The 7,676-nt window shown below is 43.4% G+C and overlaps 1 non-coding gene and 1 pseudogene across 1 annotated transcript; one reads left to right on the top strand and one right to left on the bottom strand.

Moving 5' to 3' along the window:
- Positions 1-252: 252 nt before the first annotated feature.
- LOC131490875 (putative monooxygenase p33MONOX) lies at positions 253-1,073 on the bottom strand (annotated as a pseudogene).
- A 5,729-nt stretch (positions 1,074-6,802) lies between these two features.
- On the top strand, positions 6,803-6,937 carry LOC131492275 (small nucleolar RNA SNORA70). Its single transcript, XR_009251978.1, has one exon. It is a non-coding gene; the product is annotated as a small nucleolar RNA SNORA70 (small nucleolar RNA).
- The last annotated feature ends 739 nt before the right edge of the window (positions 6,938-7,676 follow it).

Here is a 7,676-nt window from a genome sequence, read left to right as displayed (position 1 = left end):
ATGAAAGTAGGTAATGAAGTCCCCCCCCCCCGCCCCCAACATCACTGCTAAGATCATTTCATCAGACTTTAAATTAGAGCAGTACAAGGGTGTCTGGCTGGCTCAGTTGGAAGAGCATGTGACTCTTGATCTTGGGGTTGTGAGTTCCAGCCCCATGTTGAGTATAGAGTTTACTTAAAATATATATATATATTTCCAGGGAAATAAGGAAGGAGACTCTCTCTATACAGAGTCCCTAGAATAGAAAGAGCCCTAGAACCTAGTAGGCACAAGCACATTCAAGTTTAAGATTATGGGTCTGTGGCATTTGTTTCTTCCCTTTTATAATTGGGATGTCCATCTTGGGTTGCTTGAATGTTGCTGGATCTTCAGCCATGCAAGTGGCCTGGGTCTGGACCAGTTTCACTGGAAAGGGCATCTGGTCCCGTTTGTGTGCCTGAGTGGCAAAACCCAAATCAAACTTTTGGAGGGGATTTAGTTCAAAGAAACTGTATTTATCTGATGAGTTTCTATATTCCCTACTTCCAGAATCCATGGTGCCAGGATTGGGCCAGGTAAGGCTGTGGAAGAACCAGAAGTGTCCCAGTCTCTGGGTTTCTGCTTAGGGGGAGCTGGGGGATGAAACTGGCTGATGCAGCCTGCCTGTCTACTTTTATCTCTTCACTGTGTATCTTTCATGTATGATGAGCTTCTGCTTGGAGGTACTTGATCTCCTTGGTGGGAAGGCCTTTGTGGAGTATGCATTCAGCATCTCTCTGCCCTGCTTTTTGCTCAAAACACTGAATGCTCCTCTGGGTCTGCTCTGTGATCAGAGAATTCATGATGGCATGGGTAGCTCTAGCATTCGTCACCGGGTCCTTGTTCACACTATCAATGCCAAAGGGTCATGGCAGGGAAGGTCGTACTGTCCTCCTCTTAATCCATCTTGTCAAGGTCCTGATACTTGGGCTTTGGAATCACTGGCTTTCCGGGGATGCTGCCCATGACTGATGGAAGAGGAGCCATGGTGTAGTGTTCTTGAGGGCATCCTCATGCCTGACTGCCTAGCAGTACATCCTGATGGGGAAGATCATCTTGTCTAGAAGCCTACCAGGCTCAAGAGCAGGCCCTTTGGGCCCTCTCAAAGCCATTGAAAGACTGGAATCCAGGTGTTTTAACTAGATAGACTTCTGGACCTGAGTCTCTGTCACCACAGTGAAATGATATGGCCATCATGCTGACAAATCTTAACAAGGAACATTGTCCAGCTGCTGCAAAAGCAAAGCTTCCTTGAAAAATCTACCCAGAGGTTCTGTTTTTTCACCATTATGGGGCTGCCGGAGGCCTGAGCTCTACCACTAAAGGACTTCTAATACCCAGATCTGTAAGAAGTGGTGCAGTTGTACCCGAGTGATACGTGACCCAAGTAGGCAGGGCACGGAATGTGTCCAAGTCTCAGGCACTGATCCACAAAGGCTGGCTGCCCCAAGTCTCTGACTCCAGTATTAACCTCCCTCTTTAGGAGCGACATGAAATTGGGCAAGATACAATCTCTCTGGACTTCAGTTTTCTTGTCTGAACAAGGAGGATAAAATATTTGTTCTGTCTACCTCACAGGGAAGTTTCTTGTAACATCAAATAATCCTTGTTCTTATTGGCTTTAGGAGGCACTGGAGGCATAAGTATGTGAAGTAAAAGAAAATGTGAGTGAAAATATTTTGTGAAGTTTAAAGGGGCACACAAGTGTAAACATTACTGCTTGTGACTTTTTAATAGCTAATAGAAGCTAAAATGTCATCATTTTTATGTTCAGTGAAAGTCAACCAGTAGTTTTGAGGCCTTGCTCTTTTGTATGCAGACCCTTTGGGAAGGAGCGTTAAGTTATACATATGCAGCTTAAGTACACAAAGGCAACTTCTGTGTGGTAAGCTCCCTGCCCCCTAAAGCAAAGATGTGTGACATAGAATTAGAAACCAGTGGCCTTTTACTGTGGCTCTTTTCCCCTAAGACCTACACTTTGATTCTTGCTAATCTACCTCTCACAGAAAATGTGTATGGGGAAAAATGTGGTTCTCCTAGCTCAGGGCTGGAGATAATTGGCAGAACAGGGGAGGAAAATCAGTGGTCAGGGAAGGGTATGGGAGCGAAAAAGAGGGACCTGGGAATTGGAGAGAAGAAAAGACAATGTACAAGGAAAATCAATCCTCCTGATTGTGGCATGTAGAGAGAAGGAACTAAGCAATAAAAATGGAAAGTGGGGACCTCCGATTCAATCAATCAGATGCCATGTGGACATAGCTTTTAAAAATGAGGCTATTATCGCTCAAGTTCATTTGACAGAGCTTACATGTAAGAGTTAAGTGATGATCACTCTTGTCCACAATCATAAAATAAGGTGCCAAAGTGATTTATCACTCTGCTTTTCTAACATACCTTAACTTTAAGAAGTGTCTATAAATTTGGGTCTTACCTTTAAAATCTCATGTTATTGTAAGTAAGCCCAGTCTCTGCACATAGTAGGAATTCAATAAGTATTTGATATATTTGATAAATGAGTTGAAAGAATGGAAACTTATGTTAATTTGTGTTCATGGAGTTGGAGGGTTCAAGGCTGGAGAAGAATACATTTCCCTCCTTACCCCTTTATTTCCCTAAACGTGAGACTCTCAACGGAGACTCCTCCAGTCTGTGTAGATAATGTAATAATAGCTGGTGCTTATTCAAGAATTGTTGTATCAGGAACTATGCTAAGAAGTTCACATGATCTCAGTCAATCCTTGCAACATAAGTGAGCACATAATTACCCAACATTAAGGATGGGAAAAGTAAAACTCAGGGAGGCTACCTTTAGAAAGGTCAAGTAACTCAGCAAAGGTCACAAAGCTGGTAAGTTGAGATCATGTTAACCAATTGCATATGGTTTCCTTTAACAATTTTATTTTAGTGAAAAGGGCACTGGGAAGTGGATCAAGAATTGTAACTGCCCATTTCTAAGTGGTTAGGGCCAGAAGAAAGTGTGTACAATGAAGGTAAGCTATCATTAAAACCTCAATGCTTATCCTTTGACAGTGACCTTAAGAATAGATGGAGTAGGGGCGCCTGGGTGGCGCAGTCGGTTAAGCGTCCGACTTCAGCCAGGTCACGATCTCGCGGTCCGTGAGTTCGAGCCCCGCGTCAGGCTCTGGGCTGATGGCTCGGAGCCTGGAGCCTGTTTCCGATTCTGTGTCTCCCTCTCTCTCTGCCCCTCCCCCGTTCATGCTCTGTCTCTCTCTGTCCCAAAAATAAATAAAAAACGTTGAAAAAAAAAAAAATTAAAAAAAAAAAAAAAGCTCAAAATGGATTAAAGACCTAAATGTGAGACTTGAAGCCATAAAACTCCTAGCAGACAACATAGGCATGTGACATCAGCTATAGTAACATTTTTCTAGTTATGTCTCCTGAGGCAAGGGAAACAAAAGTGAGAATAAACGATTGGGACTACATCAAAATAAAATGCTTCTGCACAGCAAAGGAAACTATCAACAAAACAAAAAGACAACCTACTGAATGGGAGAAGATATTTGCAAAGATCTATCGAATAAGGGGCTAATATTCAAAATACATAAATTATAAAACTCCACATCAGAAAAACCACAAATAATCTGATTAATAATGGACAGAAGACCTGAATAGACAGTTCTGCAAAGAAGACACACAGATGGCCAGCAGACACATGAAAAGACGCTCAACATCACGAGTCATCAGAGAAACATAAATCAAAACCGCAACAAGATATAACCTCATACCTATTGGAATGGCTAGAATCAAAGAAAAGAAATAACAAGTGTCGGTGAGGATGTGGAGATAAAGGATCTCTCCTGCACTGTTGGTGGGAATGTAAATTGGTGCAGACACTGGAAGACAGTATGGAGGTTCCTCAAAACATTAAAAACAGAAATATCCACTTCAGTATTTTTTTTTTTTTTAATTTTTTTTTAAGTTTATTTATTTTTTTGAGACAGAGAGAGACAGAGCATGAACGGGGGAGGGTCAGAGAGAGAGGGAGACACAGAATCGGAAGCAGGCTCCAGGCTCTGAGCCATCAGCCCAGAGCCTGACGCGGGGCTCGAACTCACGGACCACAAGATCGTGACCTTAGCTGAAGTCGGACGCTTAACCGACTGAGCCACCCAGGCGCCCCCACTTCAGTATTTTAAATGCTGGTTGGGACACCTTCATTGACTTCACTGTGCACTCATAGGTTATGATCTGCAAGTTGAAAACCACTGAGCTAGATGGCAATAAAGGTGATAGAAGGAGCACAGACTTTCGAGTCACGCAGTGGTGGGGTGTGATCTGGGCTGCTGGTATGTTAACAGTGTGGGCTAACGCAAGTGACCTCTTCTTTGAACTTTAGTTTCTCATCCACAAAATGAGGAAAATAATACCTACCTCAAAAGGTTATTGAGAATAGCAAGCAGTGAAAATACCTACCCGAGCACCTAGCGTCTCATAGAAGTATGATGACAGCAGGGTAATGAGGCATTGAAGAATGGAGAGTTCTAGGCCTGGTACCAGCTAGCTGTGTGAGCTTAGGTAGGTAATGTCTCTAAACTTCTAAGTCCTATAATCTCTCTAAGCTACCATTTACTCACCTGTAAAAAAATTGGAGGAATAATAATACCTACCTCATATGATTGTTTGAGAATTAAGTGTGATAATACATGTAAAGGCCTTAGCACAATGCCTGGTGCTTAGTAAATGCTCAATAAATTATTGGCTATATTAGCCACCCAACATATGTATCTATTATTGTCCAAGTGCTAAGGTAGTGTGGAGCTTTCTAGACTAGGTTACAATATCTATTTTGATGAGACAAACTCAGGATGGTGTGTGTGTGAAATCAAAACTGCTGTTACTTTGCTCATCAGTATTTTCTAGAGGCTAAATCCAACTTGGCTGCAGCAAAGGCAATCATTTTTGTAGAGCAAGCTTAGATCCAAGTTGGATTCCCTCTCCTCATTCTTTGAAAGTATTTCCACAAAATCCAATCTTTGGCTTGCCATTAAAGGCCTATTTTCAGTGAGTAGACTTTACCAAAAAAAAAAAAAAAAGTGAATAAAGGGGTGGGGGTGGAAAGAACATGACTCTACACACCAAGTAGTGGGGAGTGAGTTTAATATTTTTAGTTCAGCGAAAGAACTCTATGGCATGGTCTCCTGCCTAAAGTCTTACTTTTTCTCCACTTGTTTGAGGCAGCCTTCAAGATCGCCACTGATGATCAAAACCTCGTGGTATTCACCTGTGTAATTCCCTCCTCCTGTTGAGTGTGGGCTGTACTTAGTGACTCACTTCTAACTAAGAGAATAAGGTGGAAATCACAATGTGTGATCATAAAAGGCAGTGTGGCACCACCTCTCTTTTGGATCCCTTGCTCTGGGAGAAGTCAGTTGCCATGTTGTGAGTAGACCCATGGAGAGGCTCATGTGATGAAGAAGTAAAGCCTTTTGTCACTAACCAAATAAGTGAGATTGGAAACTGATCCTACAGCCCCTTCAAATGACTACAGCCACAGCCAATAGTTTGACCGTGACTTCACCAGAGACCCTGAGCCAGAACGACCCAGCTAAGCTGCTCTTGGATTCATGACTCTCAGAAACTGAGATGATAACGGTAGTTTCAAGCTGCTAAGTTTTGGGGATGATTTGGTCTGTAGGAATAGATAGCGAATACACAACCCTTGAATCTTCGCATAGTATCTCAATGTCAGGTTGGTTAGTTCATCATTCCATGAATGTTTATGACCTCCTCACTATGTGTCAAGTAGTATAACTACCTTCAGGTCCTAACTTTGGGGAGCTTACAGTCTAGTGGTGGAACTACTGTGGGCAGACTAACAGTGAAGATGCTAGGTACCTGTTAAATGCCACCATATGGTTTTGATAGTGGGATTTGGGGACTCAGAGGAGAGAATGAGAACTTCCAGCCTTGCCAGAAGAAAGAGGGACATAGGGAGGAGATGGCACTTGACTTGTGCCTTGATACCAAGGTGTGATGGCTTTCTCAGGCATCAACTTGGCTAGACTGAACTACATTCCCCAGAATGCCCACTCTTTTACGTTTCTATTTAGGGTAAAGCACAAGTGAGATTATCCCTAATGGCAGAAGGAAAGCAGCAGCCAATTTGTAATACACACAAGTCACTGCTGATCTGCTAATTTACCTTGCTGGCGTGATGCAGCGGCTGGGTCTGTGATTGCTTCACCCTCACCCTGCATCCTCCTTTAGCATTTCTGACTTCCAGGCCAGCCATGTATGTTTAGCTCTGTGATAAAGGGCTTTTGGCTTCTGAGGAATACTCTCATCACCAAGGTGAGAGGCAGGATTACACAAGGTTTTGACCTTTCCTTCTGCTTGGGGTGCCAGCCTTCCTGACTGCCTGCCACATGCACTTTAAGCTCCAGCCTCAGATGACAGCCTTACAGCAACTGCTTCTCCAACTTCCACAGTTGTGTAAGCCAGTTCCTTGTGACATGCACAAGGTACGAGGTGAACAGATGAAAAGAGAGAGAACATTCAAGGCAGAAAAAATAGTATGAACAAAAACATGGAAGGGAAAAATCTAGGACTAATACAATTCTTAACCACTGGCATGCCATTGGTACATGACGAATCAGAATGAATGCTGGCTGTAGTGCCGAAGCAGGGTCTTCAAGGGTCCTGGCTGTTCCCCTTTAATTACTAAATTACGGAAACTATCTGAGGAGATGTCTGAGTGGGTCTTATGGTGGTTAAGAGCATTTGGGGGCCATCAAAAATGTGGTTATTTCCCAACTGGAACAGAGTGTTTTATATTTTAATAACTTGTGCTTTTTCCCCTTGGGGGCCCAGTGTGCAAGGGCTGCAAACAGTAGGCTCCTTAGTAGTGTATGCAGCCTGGTGACTGGATGGGTTGCCCTGTGGAACCTTGGAGACAGTCCTTTTCAGGGGACATTGATGTCTGACCTCATGCTATCCCCAATCTAGGCTCCAGGCAGGTATGTGGGATGCCGTTAGGAAGCCCCAGGGTGCAGTGGCCAGAGTCCACTTTGGCCAAGTCATCTTGTCTGTCTGTACCCACCTGCAGATCAAGGAGCATGTGATTGAGGCACTATGCAGGACCAAGTTCAAGTTCTCTGGCCACCAGAAGATCCACATTTCCAAGTGGGGCTTTACTAAGTTTAACGTGGATGAAATTGAAGAGATGGTGGCTGACAAGCCTCTTATCCCTGATGGCTGTGGGGTCCGATATCCCTAATCATGGCCCCCTGGACAAATGGCAGGTTCTGCACTCATGAGAACCTCAGCCCTACTCCCTTCTTATTCGCACCCACCAATAAATCCTACTTCCTGTCAAAAAAATTTTTTTAATAATTTACTATCATATTGATGCATTCCAGCTGAATGCCAGATCTGAAGAAAATATGCAAGGAGAATGTGATGAAGAACAAACTGTCTAATGTGACTGGAACATTGGCTGGCTTGGTGTGTAGCTATGGGTTTAACCGACTGAGCCACCCAGGCGCCCCTGTAGCTATGGGTTTAAATCCCAGTTATTCAAGTCAATGAACTTGATTTAACCATGTGTCTTACATGGCCATAGTCAAAATAGTCGAAACTGTTCCACGGAGAAATGAGATTTAATCCAAATAGAGAAGACCAGGACCCTATCCCTTCAC

The sequence above is a fragment of the Neofelis nebulosa genome, chromosome 12, assembly GCF_028018385.1.
Source record: "Neofelis nebulosa isolate mNeoNeb1 chromosome 12, mNeoNeb1.pri, whole genome shotgun sequence".
NCBI classification, from domain to species: Eukaryota; Metazoa; Chordata; class Mammalia; order Carnivora; family Felidae; genus Neofelis; species Neofelis nebulosa.
This window is presented reverse-complemented; position numbering and strand designations above follow the sequence as displayed.